Here is a 13,861-nt window from a genome sequence, read left to right as displayed (position 1 = left end):
TATTCTAAGTTGTGCATTTTAAACACTATTTCATGTTTCTAAGCACATATACAAACTCTGTGTGTGTGTGTGTGTGTGTGTGTGTGTGTGTGTAAAATGATTTTTAACAGCTACTGAGGATTTTGTTCTGTGGTAATGAACCTACTGGTAGGTACATCATTCTTGTGTCCTGAATTTACCACTTAAGATGTTGGTCATATGACTTTGTTTTTCCTGCAAGTTTTATTAACCCAAAAGTCAATAAAGTATCATCTGTTATTCTTATTAAAAGAGGTTTAAGTGTTACTTTGGTATATCTGAGAGTTTCACTTTGTTTTTTGTTTGCAGAATTGTGAAAGCTCTGATATTAATTACATAGCTAATTTTTCCTGTCAACACCCAAACAGTGTGATTCTGAAATAGCTATTCATTTCTAAAATGTAAATTTAAATAAGACCTAAGTATTTATTATGCCATATAAATGATTAGGATTTCTGGGTTTATTGACATTTGGCATATAACATTTTTATTGTTTTTTTGGTTTATAGGAAAATCTTGGTCTAATGCCAACATGAGTATTCTCTGATAGCAAATCGGACATATTCGTTGAGATCCACATGGTTTGAGTTATGCAGTGCCTTCACCTATCCCTTTAATTTATTTTTAAGGCAGGAGATGAGAGTGATGGATTGGTTTCAGGGTGTGAACACCAGTCTCTGATTGTAATTCGGGAGATATGTGGATCTGAAGTTGATGGGCAGGCTGCCTGGTTAGCCAGGCGAGCTTCCATTATCTCAAGAACCTGTACCGATTAGTCTGCTAGCGTTTTGAGAGACCTCACTATGAAAACAGACATTTTCCCAGGGAGGCGGGGACATGAAAGGAAATATTCCACCTGAGGTTTAATTCTTTCATTGTTTCAAGCCTATAGAATTTCATCTAACTAAAGGATAATATATTTACTTAAGAGGGGGCTAATGTCTTATTTTCCTCTCCAGTCACTGTTTCCCTTCCTCCTACCTCAAATTAAGACCAGTTCATCTACAAGGCATACAAATGTATAATTTTGTTTTCCTAGGCCAATGCCTTGCATATACTAAAGTTCCATAAACTTAGAATATTGAATGGATGAAATTAGTTTAACAACCATAAAGCAACATGAAATATGACATATATATTATAACATATGTCATTGTGTATATTCATTCTCCGGCTTTTTTTATGGCTACTGTGCCCCAGTATTACCTTATTTAGCTGTGATTTTTGCTGTCTTAGTACTCAATTGAATCCGCTGTTTTGTAATGTTTGAGAGTTAATATGCATATGCTTTAATTCTGGAAAGCTTTCCTTAAGAGGATTTCTGGTTTTGTTTTTTCAGAAGTTTATACTTTGATAAAAATCATGTTAAATCAGACACTGTGGAGGATCAGATCTTTATACCTTTCAGAAGACTTTTGAGGAATCTCTTACCTTGATTTTCTCATTCTTTTTCATATACTTTATTTTGTGACAGTTTATACATTTGGCTCATATGATGTTGTACATCACTAGTCAATTATTATGATCCCTAATAATGTATCTCTCAAATCCCTCCAACAGTAAATAAACCAAGGGGTAAAACATGAAAGGCTAAACAAATGGTCTTTCTTGCTTCATCTTTTATTTAATCAAAATACTTTAAAAGTTTTCTGTAGCAATTTACATTTAGGATTTATCAAATTAAAATGATCAGAGTTCTTTTCAGAGTAAAAAACTTTTTCCCTCAACACACACAGAGGTACACATCTTTATTTTAGAGCCAGATTAAATTTTAAATTTCTCTGAAGAAAACACTTTTTTTTTCAAGAAACACTATTGTAATCATTAGCAAATATGAGCACTAAAAATATGTTGAAAAACGTCATTCCGCTTCTATTTGAACCTGTATTTAGAAGTTGAAGGAATCCAGGAAGGCATTTAAGGACAGAGAGCAAGGCTCCAGTGAATGTTTTAGGCAGGACTGATTGTTATAGGCATATTAGGAAGAGGGTGGTGCTGCAGTTTCAGTTGCAGATAGGTGTCCTGCCAGGCTGCTAGCATTTGCCGTCCTTGGGGTAAGTATAAAAATATCCATTTACCTTTTTTCCCTTCACACTTGATTACCCCTTACCCTCCTTGCTGAACAGATGCCAAATTTAAGAACATAATCCCAGTCTAATTTAAGAACATGCTAACACTAAATAAAATAAACACCTCCCTTCATCCCTCCACTCAATTAGACAAAAATGTGCCAAATGTCATTAGGTGCAATTTGGAAAGAGAGAGAGAGAGATAATAGAACAAACAAAACTTTTCACTTCAAGAGTTAATTAACTTTTAAACACGACTTTCTCTTTGCTTTATTGAAAAACAGACACTTCCATAGTTAAAGGGTTTTTTGAAATTGTGGCTTGAAATTAATGCAGCATATTGCTAGAGGTAGCCTAAATGTTACTATCATTTGCTATGTGTAGTGGTCAAATTCTAGCAAGTTGATGGAAGAGTGAAATTATGTCTAATAAATAACTATCCTCTACTGGCTTCAGAGTTCACTTTAGAGAGGCCCTGGAATGCTGGGAGTTGAGGAGGAATAAGATAACTCTTTGCTCCAGGCAGAATTTAAGATGTTTTTACACCTCAATACTGTAAAGATTAAGGTGCTCTTGGCTTACCATTTCATTTTGAACTGGAGTTGCACCATGATGTATCTCTTGGATTGTCCCTTTCTACAGCCATGCCCAGAGCCAGCTGAGTGTTCATTGTTAGTCTTGGTGGATAAAATAGAAGGACTCATGTTTTTCCGTTATGGTAGGAATGACCACTGGATACCTATACCTTTTCATACAAATGTTTCCCATATGTTTATCTCCACTTCGTTTTGAATCCCCTAAGAAATGACCTATATATTTAGAGAAAGAAGGAGGATATTTGTTCCTCCCACCTCTCTTATTACCACCTTCTCCAGTAGGAGTTCTGGGTAAGAGATGTCAAACCCATGGATTTCAGGAACTTGATCACGCTCTTTCTTATGACATATCTGTGCTAATGTCAAGGGTCCCACTGTCTCTTTAAGTACTCAATAAGAAGTAGTAAGGAGTTAGGAGATAGTTAGTAAGCCAGAAAGTTCTCCAGAGTACCTATAGGAAACATAGCATAAAAGTGTCTCTCAAGTTTACAGATTTGAAAATCTGGAGCAAAAGACTGCATCTAGCAGAGATAATTATATGTTAACTCTGGATTAGTTAAAAAGTATATAGTTAAGAGTTACATTGTATGGTAACTCATTTATAATGTCCTGGTAAATTATAATTTCTTAGAATGCTTACTGGTTCATAAAATCCTTAAAAGGACGTATGTGCTTATGTATACAAAGGGGGAGTAAAAGGGAGACCTTAATGCTTATTTAATTCAGCAAATATTATCTCCAGGGCCTTGGAAGAGAAGATAAAGTGCAGATGAGAGACATTTAGATCACATTGGTATGTTTATCACTATTTCTGATAGATCTTAGGAAGTCTATATTTTTAATGATTTTCCCTCTGTTTCTATCTCTATTTTAAGGATGCTGTTTTTCTTTTGACAACTGTAGAGTTAAGGGAACTATTTTATCAAACTAGTCAAATGTATTATTGAAACATGAATTTTCATTCAATCTTCATAAAACCCATGATGTGTGTGTGTGTGTGTGTAGTCCTCATCTAAAAGATGAAACATGGAACTACAACTAAAGGCCATTGGGAGGTAAAACTGATTCAAACCTACATTGTCTCACTGCAGAATCCATGTTCTTAGCTAGTATGACAATATTTCTACAACTACAGATTGCAATTATTGATGAGTTACAAAATCAATATAGTGTGTTGCAACTAGCAGTTTAATAGAAATGATATGGAATAAAAAAGAATAGACTTTGTAGTAAACGTACGTTATGTGTAGTAAGTATAAATATTGTTTATGAAACTTTTTCATAAACATGCACACGTATATTTAGACACATAGATATGCATATATATTTAGTTGCAGTAAAAATGTATTTCTTTTTGTGTATCTGGGTCAAAAACTGCAAGCCACTGAACTAACCTATAGAGCTGGTCAATGCCTTGAAAATAGTAGGTGTTCAGTAAATCTTATTAAATTAAATTAAGGTCTTATTACATTAAAAAAAAATCCACAGTATTAGGCTAAAAGGCTTCTGCTGAGCATAGTTTCCCCGAAGAGTAGAACTGAAAGTGTTAGTCCCACAGTTCCTAACCAACGGACCTCTAACAGTCCAATATAGTCAATTAATTTATATCTAGTCCCAAATAAATTTAAGTCCTCTTCCCAAATGTTTCTGCTTGGTAATTTTTAATTGCTTTAAGACTTGGCCTCTTATACTTTAATACTGTCAAATAAAATGATTCAAAATAAGTGGCAATTCCTAAAGAATAAGTCAACAAGCAATCTAGGTTCTATTAAAGTAGTGATATATTGTCAACAAGTGGGGTTTATTTCATCAATGCAAGTAGAGTTCAATAGTAGGAAATCTGCTGTTTATCATATTAAACTAAGGAGGAAAATCATATGCATTTGTCTTTATAGGCACTGAAAAGACATGAAAAAAAATTAGCAGTTAACAACCATTCTTCATATTCAATAAGATAGGATTGAAAGGAGACTTCTTCAATGTGCTAAACTGTATTGATAGCAGCCCCGAAGTCATTGTGATTGATAGGAGCACACATGAGGCATGCTTATAAATGTTGGAAGCAAGAAAAAAAATTTGTTTTAACTGTCTTTACCATTATTTAATGTTGTGCTGGAGGAAACTGCCTATGCAGTTGGATAAAAGGAAGAAAATAGGGTACAAAAATTTGAGAGGAAGAGGTAAAAAAAATCACTCTTTACAGATGATAAGATTTTATACTCACAAACTTCAGAGAATCAGTTGAAAAATGATCATAAACAATAACTCCGTAATAGAGTTCTAAATTTATATGTATTTTATTTAATTGCATAATATTTATGTTAAAGATCATGAAAAGAATACTTAATAATGGAAAGAACTGGAATTCCCACTGTGGTGCAGCAGGATCGCTGGCATCTCTGGAGTGCTGGCGCGCAGGTTTGATGCCCGGCCTGGTACAGTGGGTTAAGGATCGATCCAGCATTGTTGCAACTGCAGCTCAGAGCTGATCCCTGGCCCAGAACTCCGTATGCTTTGGAGTGGCCAAATAAGAAAAAGTAAAAATGGGAAGAACTGCTATATTCTTTGATAGGTATATCATCTAATCCATATCTAATACTGAACATACAACATCATCCATATCTCATACCAAACATCAGAATAAGTTCTGAATTGGAATGAAGATTTAAATCTGAAAGATGAAGCCATAAAAGCAATATAAGAAAATATGAATTTCTTATGAGGTTAATATGGAAAAGGCCTTTTGAATAAAATTCAGAATCTAAAAGTCAATTTTAAAAGAGGAATGTATTTGAATTTATAAAATTGAAAACTTCTACATGGCAAAATATATCAGCAAAACCATAAATGACAAGTTGAAGGTAAAAATTGCAACTCATTATGAATAAAGATCTAATCTTATTATATAACAAAACATAGTAATTGACAAAGAATGCCTAATGGAAATCTAGCCAAATTAGCCTAACACATAGTTCAAAGGAAAATACCAGTGACTTTTATACATATCAAGAGTTTCTCAACTTCATTCAAAATAGAAGAAATCTAAAACTACGCTTGACAGAATTTTAAATCCAATACATTAGCAAAAATCCAAATGTGTAATAGCGTACTCTGTTGGCAAGGCTACCAGGAAATAAGGATTCTTAAACATTGTTGATGGGAGTGCAAATTGGTATGAATGTAAGTTGGAACAAATGCATATAAGGTTTGATTTAGTGTTCCTATTCTGACAAATTTACCTTGATATGTTTGTAAAATGTTCAATGTACAAATTTATTCATTGCAGCATTGTTTTTAACGGTAAAATGGGAAACATTTGGCAGATAATGTCCGTCAGTAGAATACTGGTTAAATCAATTAGGCACATCAACAATGGTGAATTATGTAGGTGTGTAAAATGAGGAATCTTATGAATATAGAAAGATTTCTAAAATATATTGCTAAGTTAAAATTAAAACCAAGGACAGAATAATATAAACCACATTAATGCAAAAAAAAAAAGAAATTGCTTATCATTGTGTTAAAAATATCAGGAAAGATATATAAGAAAGTAAAAAAAAATGTGTCTTGGGGATATTTTGGTAGAGGGTTGAGGGGTGAGAGATGAGTAGATAGAGGAGTGGATTGGAAGTAAGGCTCTTCACTGTATACTTTGAAAGCAAGACTTTTCACTATATATATTAAATTTTTTGAATCATAAATATATGTATATGTATACATATACATAATATATATTTTTATATGCATATTATATACATTTGTTCAACCAAAAAAGAAAAGATAAACACTGAAAATAAGTAACCCCATTATTCAGTAATTTTCCTCTGAAGTGGGACTAAAAATGTCATCCCCATGGTTCCATGCAAGTGGAACTTTAAGAGACCAACATAATCCATTCACTTTCCCTCCACCCAACTTAGATGCAAATTCTTCACACTCAAACCATTTGTTGATGATTTTATTTATTGTATACATTCAATAATTTTAATTGCATTTTTCAACTATCAGAAAATATGTGTAAGCGGTAGTTTTAAGAACTGATTAAACAAAAATCAGGACTGGAATTGGTCTTAAAAATTCCTGGATGTTATTATACAGCATGCAACTCTGAATATAGTTTACCTTGCTAATGCTTATTTCTTTAAAGCATAACATTGTTTAATTGCCATGCTGTACCATGATGGTAATAGTGCTAAAGTTAACAGTTCATTTTCATTAGTGTTAAAATACAATTAATGAATATGAATATACAGGACATAGATATCAGTAAGGACGTCGAACATCTCTTCAGGGTGGGATTCAAGAGCTACGTCTTTGATAGGATTCATTTATTAGCTGTGAGAATTATATAACCTTTCAGAAAGTTGGTTTCTTAATTTATATAAAAAAGATACCAATATGTACTTGCCTCACAGGGTTGTGGCCAAGATTGGAGTGAATATCTTTGAAAAAGAGTTAGCATAGCAGATACTGAATATAAGCATTTATTAGTTTTTGTGGTTATGTTAATTATTATATGCTACCCTCAAGTTCCAGGATGAATGGTCACATGGCAGTATGCACAGTTTACCCTTGCCTATAATATTTATTTGAATAAAAAGGGGAGTTAATTATAAAATTTTTACCGTTCTAAGTTTGTGTCTAATTGTAATCTTCATTTACTGAAAGTTTGGTAGGATCAAGTATTAAAAGCATTTTTAGGAAGTTCCCTTGTTCAGAGAGGGTTAAGGATCTGATGTTGCTGCAGCTGTGGCGCAGGCTGCAACAATGGCACGGGTTCCAACCCTGGCTTGGGAACTTCCGCATGCCATAGGCATGGCCAAAACTCACTTTTAAAACCATCTCCTCAAATAGAATATTTAATGTGGAGAATTAGCTATCCATTTAAATATTTTAAATAATTGATTGTTTTTTAAAAACCTGTGTGTGTGTGTGTGTGTGTGTGTGTGTGTGTGTGTGTGTGTGTATTCACTGGCTAGAATAAAATGCAGCTGTTAAAAATTGTGGACTATAAAGATAATTATGGCATAGAAGATTTCAAAATACAGAAATTTATGTATTTTTATTATAGTTTATTTACAATGTTCTGTCAATTTCTGCTGTACAAAAATACAGAAGTTTAAAAGGCTGCACAAGTTTGTTTAGTAGGATCTTAAGTTTAAAAGTAAAAACCCACATATGTAAATGTATGTGTACTTCATTGAGAAAAGATAGGAAGAATATACATCAGATGTTAACAGTGGTCATCTTTGAGTGTGAGAATTGTGATGTTTTGTATTCTTGATTTCTAAATTTTCTGGAATAAACATGTATCATATATATATATATAATATTTAAAAAGCTGTGTGTTTTTACATGTGCTTTGAGAGTGGATGTCAGGAAGAGTAGAATATATACATACCTCCTAAGGAAAAACAGTTCAAAGCTTTATTAACTTTGCCAGTGGAATCTTATTCCAGAAGAGTAGAAGTTGGCACCTGGAAGCACTCTTGGCACATTTTCGTATTGAGGAGGGGTTTATTTTGGTAAAGTAACACTACCACTATAGCCTGATGGCTACTGAAGTGGGATCAGATCTCAGGTCACATCAGTTCAGTGGCTCAGAATGTAACTCAGCTCTCTGAAATTGTGGGCCACTCTAAGGGTTTTTAGAAGGTGATCCCGATGTCTTTTCATGCATCTAAATTTACTTATGGAGACCAAATACGGATCATAGGACATCAGGGATGGTAGAAGTAGTTGATTAAGCTAATGTAAGGAAAGTTATTTTGGGCTGTGTCAATGCAGGTAAAATTTAAAAGAAGTATGTAAAGTTCTGCCAGAATTCTGCTCAATTTAAACAGATCCCTTACTCTCCAAGGAAATAATTCCACATCTTATGTACTCTTCATTATTTCATTCCTTAACAGCTAGTGTTCCATTCGACATCAGACATAACACTCATTATGAATACTTTGGGGAATAGTCAGAGAGCTACGCACTAAAAAGGATATCTTACGGGTTTCTATTTAATAATTTCAATCATTTTTTTCTCAATTTCTATTCACTCCATCCTTCTGCCAACTTAATTTAGTGTCCCTGTTGTCTTTGTGTTATCTTTTGCCTAATTTAGGTTCATGGCCCTGATTCTTTGCATTTCATTTCATCCTAGGGCTTTTGTGAGATATTTCAACCCCTTTCATTTTAGAGATGTAAAAACTGAGACACAGGAAAGTTAGTGAATTGTCCAAGGCTGCAGTTAGTAAATAGACAAAGGTCAACTCTTTTGACTTCTAATTCAGTGTGTATTATGCTCTAGCATACTCCAGTTATTTTTGAAAATTCTCAAAAGTTGTCAAGAAAAGCCTAGAATTGTTATGATATCTCTCTGGTGTATAGAAATATGTATGTGTGATGTATGTTTAATTTTTTTTTTTTGTCTTTTAGGGCTGCACTGGCATCATATGGAGGTTCCCAGGGTAGGAGTCGAATCGGAGTTGTAGCCACTGGCCTATACCACAGCCACAGCAACACAATGCGGGATCTGAGCTGCGTCTGTGACCTGTGACCTACACCACAGCTTATAGTAACATTAGATCCTTAACCCACTGAGTGAGGCCAGGGATCGAACCCGCATCCTCATGGATGTTAGGTTTGTTAACCTCTGAGCCATGACTTCCATATGCCCTGGGTGTGGCCCTGAAAAGCAGAAAAATAAAATAAAATAAAAATATAAGTATATAGATTGGAGAAAATGTTCTCAAACAGATTATATATTTATCTTTTGCCCCAGAGATGTTTTATCATCTGAAGTAGACAAAAATTAAATAATGTGAAGGAAGTTTCAAAACTCTTAAATCTTAGTGCCAAAAGTACAATGAACTAAAGTTCTCTGATAGTTTGGTTAAACTGTAAGCTACAGCATAACATGCTAACAGCAGAGATTTTGAGCATGACGCCAATCTATCAGTGGTTTTTTCCTGAAGAATTTTTTTTTCCAAGAATTCTGATTTTTATTTTTATTTATTTTTTTATTTTCTCTTCCTTATGAATTTCTTTTTTCTTAAGATTTTTATTTTTTTCCATTATACTTGATTTATAGTGTTCTGTAAATTTCCATACAGAATTCTGATTTTTAGTGTTTGATAGATAAAAAAGGGTCCTTGCACTTTTGTCTTTTAATTTTGGTCATAATTTTATACGTTGGTAAGCTTTCTGTAAGTTGTGTTGTTTTTGTTAAGGAAATATGCACACATGTAGTCTATAATTCTTTAAATGTTTCAGATAAAACCGTTTCATCAAATGTTTGGGGAAAGTTTGAGTATATCAGAGGTGATGTATTGTGTGTAAGCAAAACTTTCAGATAAGAGAAATAACAGTTCAGGAATAAAAAATATCATTCCCTTATTCTGTGCATGCGTGTGTGTGTGTGTGTGTGTGTGTGTGTGTGTGTGTGTTTCCCTCACTTCGGTGGTATTTTCCCCCTTTCTTCCCAAACCTCTGGTGTATTTTCACTAATAATGATGTCAGGTTCTTTAGGGAGCAGTTGGAAAGGAAAACAGCAGGGGAGAAGAGGATTGGATCTTTGGGGAATGATTGGGAGGCAAGGCGGTTGGAGAATTGGTTTCTATGGGTAGCTCATGGGAGAGAACTCTGCACTAGGAGAGGAGTTGAATCTTCAGGGAGCTTCAGGGGAATAAAGGGTCAGGAATCGGACACTTCAGGGAGTTATTGGAATGGAAAGAAACAGAGCAATGAAGAAATTCTTTTGGATACTCCTCAAAGGAGACCAGTGAGGGAAAGCAGTGAGCTGCTCTGAGAAAATTCTGGGAGAGAAGTGGGGGGAGTAAGGAGGAGTGAAATCGTTCCCCTGCTTTTGCTGTTGGCGCCAAGTAGGTCCATGGTGTGAGGAAGGATCTAGATAGTGGTGGTTACAAATTGGTTGGCTGTGTACATCTCTTTGAGTGTGTGAACGTTGTTCTGATTTCCTCTTTTTACTGTCTTATCTGAGTATGGGAATGGCTGAAGGCTTTATTGCTATCTGTGTGTTGCATGCTATGTGGATCTTTTAAGGTGTGACCTTATCAAAGTTGGCATCTAAATGCAAAGGAAAATGCAGGGCAAGCTTGTTCTAGTTGGGGTTCCTGTCACCAGACCATAGCAATGTGGAACAATGGACACATTACCTGAATTCACTGGGTGCAAGCAGAGTCCCAGCTTCCATGCCTGTCCTTATCAGTGTTTAAAATAGTGCCCAGTACTATGAGTACTATCTATAAAGAGAACACCTCCTTCTCATTCTCTTCTTTTCCCTATCCTGTATGCATATTTTAGGGGGCAAGACTTTTGTTTGAGTGGCTAGAAAATGTGGAAAAACAAGATTACAAGGTCGGGGTGAAAGTAGTACAAGATTGGAAGAATGAAACTCTTTTTCTTCACTCAGAGTAAAATGATACTCTTGGCTCAAGGCCAGAGAAACATAGGAGTTAGGATGGTGCAGACAGGACTGGCAATAAGTTTGTTAAGGAATGGGCTGAGAGCCTTGTCTCTGCTCCGCGGTTTACTGTTGTATTTGTGTTTTAACTCTTTGTTTTTTGTCCGTTGGAGGCAGTGGTAGAGAGATTACACTAAGGTTCAAAACCACAGCAAAACAAAACTTTGAAACACTTGTGGGGTAGCTTATGAGATAGGCTAACAGGTTCTGTTTTAACTGTGCTGATAATTTTTTTCCCTGAGGGCTTTTGCAGGGCCTTGGAATAGTTAACCTGCTTTTTCTCCTTCTACTTTATCTATATTGCAAATAGAATCTGAAGTCTGTAAGCATTAAAATAAAGGAGACAAAACAATTTTATGCAGAAAATATATACGTATTCCAAATGTGCCCTTTATAGGACATAATTAGCATTCCTTTTATTCAGTATGTTTCAAAATATACTATCCTTTTAGTTTAACTTTTTCCTTCTAAATGTGATCACTTTATTTGTGATTAATAAAGAATTTTACTTTCTGTAACAGTTGTTCGAAGTTTAAGCGACATCGTTAGCAAATCTATATACCCCTGAAAATAGTTCATTTTTAAGTTCCCCTGCAGTATTGTATTAATTATTCAAAATTATCCAAAGTTCACAGAACAAACATTTATTGAAGGTCAAGACGTCATTTTAGTTTAAGAAGACATTTTCTTTCAGGGAATGAAGGTAACACTAAGAAAGATTAAATAGAGTTCCCATTCTTTCCTTAAAGAAAAAAAGTCTATTCATTTTCTGTCTTCGTGTACTTATTCATTTATTCTTTCATTCAATATACATTTACTAAGTACCCACCAAACTTCTAGCATGTTGCCTTTTGTAGGCATTAATGAGATATTTTTATGAAGTCATTAGTCCAGGCCCTGGTGACAGTCAGGTGTAGGTTAAAATCCAAGTGCTCCTGTTAGCTGTGATAAACATATACACATGCCTGTCTGTCTATCATCATTGATCACACTCTGTCATTTACCCCAAAGAATAACTAGCCACTGCCTGAATGACCTCTTGTGAATAAATTCATCTCTCTGAGTTTCAGTTACTATACTTATGTAAGGGGAATTGATAATGCTTGCATTCGTTGACATTGTCAGAATTAGGTGTGTATTTAAACCTCCTCTATAGTATTTGGAACAGTATGGGAGCTCAGTTACTTCTTACTGTTATCGCTTATATTATGATTACAGTGACTACTCTGTGGACTTGAGCCTCCAATTATTTTCTTACCTCCTTGACACCTTACAGTCTTATTTTTCCATTACTGCCTACCCACAGTATTCAGGACTTAAAAAGAACTGTTTTCAGCTGCCCCGTTGGTCACGCTTGCTTCCATCTCAATGCCTTCATGCATGCTATTGGAGAGTGGCCGAATAATGCTGAGGAAGCACTGCTTTTTCTTTTCCTTCCTCTGGTACAGCTGGGATTATGACAGAAAGAGTGGACTATATCATTGTTAGTAAAAGCAACAGTATATTTTTCTATAAACTCAATGTAACTGAGACCTCTTTCTTTCAAATGTTATATATATTCTTATTAAAACTTTTTTCTGTGTGCTATTGATTTTTATGCATTCTTTTTTGTTAATTTCTGATAATGAGTTATTGGAATCTTAAGAGATTGACATCTTTTTTTTTTTTTGTTGTTCCAAATGGCGTAATGTTTTTATGTCAGAAACAAAGAAGAGGTGTAAAAACAACCTCCAGACTTGTCTTGGTGAATTGTGAAGTGCTCTGGTTTATTTTGGTTTCAACTGCATTTTATGGTCAAATACTGTATTGCACTGTGCATTTTTTTTTTTTGGGGTCTTTTTGCCATTTCTTGGGCCGCTCCCGTGGCATATGGAGGTCCCCAGGCTAGGGGTCGAATCGGAGCCTATGCCAGAGCCACAGCAACGTGAGATCCGAGCCGCGTCTGCAACCTACACCACAGCTCACAGCAACTGTGGATCCTTAACCCACTGAGCAAGGGCAGGGATCGAACCCACAACCTCATGGTTCCTAGTCGGATTCGTTAACCACTGCGCCACGATGGGAACTCCTGCACTGTGCATTTTAATTCAGCATCGAAAATTCAGCCTGCAGATTTTTTCGTTTTCCACTTTCTCTTTATGCTTCAAGAGCTTGTTATCTTTGCTCCAGCTGGAGGAAAGTTGGGCAAACAAATACCTTGACAACTGCTAACAGTATCATGTCTTGGCTTTCCTGGGTAGAGAAAATAGTTATTTCTAAGATTGTACATCAGTCTCATCTGAAAGATGCCACTCCCAAATTATAATTAAAATATATTGAAAAATGAAAACTGCCAGAACTTTAAAACTGTATATTATATGTGCTTTTTTCTTGGCTTCACCAAAAAAGTGAAATATATCTGTGGCAGATTCAGGTTTCCAGCCTGGAATTCACTTCCTTTTGGCTCACATGGTGACACTGTTCTAAGTGCTGGTTTTGAATACTTGAAACTGGTTATGGATCAGTTATCTGAAATGGTAGTTTATTTGTTAAGGGAGGGATATCATTATTTCCTGTCCTTCAGAGAGAGCTAAAAAGTGAGAATAAAGTGGTAAGAATGTTCCTTTGCACTTTAGGTGTGAATGTACTATCATTTCTGCTACCGACTTGATTGCCACAGCTACTATCATTAGCATCTTGGACCAAACATGGAACAAGCTGTACTC

General features: G+C 35.0%; 1 protein-coding gene across 41 annotated transcripts in view; it reads left to right on the top strand.

Annotated features, from left to right (window-relative positions):
• IKZF2 (IKAROS family zinc finger 2) overlaps window positions 1-13,861 on the top strand; it is a 165,344-nt gene that overhangs the window by 36,260 nt on the left and 115,223 nt on the right. The gene's annotated exons all lie outside the window — the stretch shown is intronic.

This window comes from Sus scrofa, chromosome 15 (assembly GCF_000003025.6).
Source record: "Sus scrofa isolate TJ Tabasco breed Duroc chromosome 15, Sscrofa11.1, whole genome shotgun sequence".
Classification (NCBI taxonomy): Eukaryota; Metazoa; Chordata; class Mammalia; order Artiodactyla; family Suidae; genus Sus; species Sus scrofa.
This window is presented reverse-complemented; position numbering and strand designations above follow the sequence as displayed.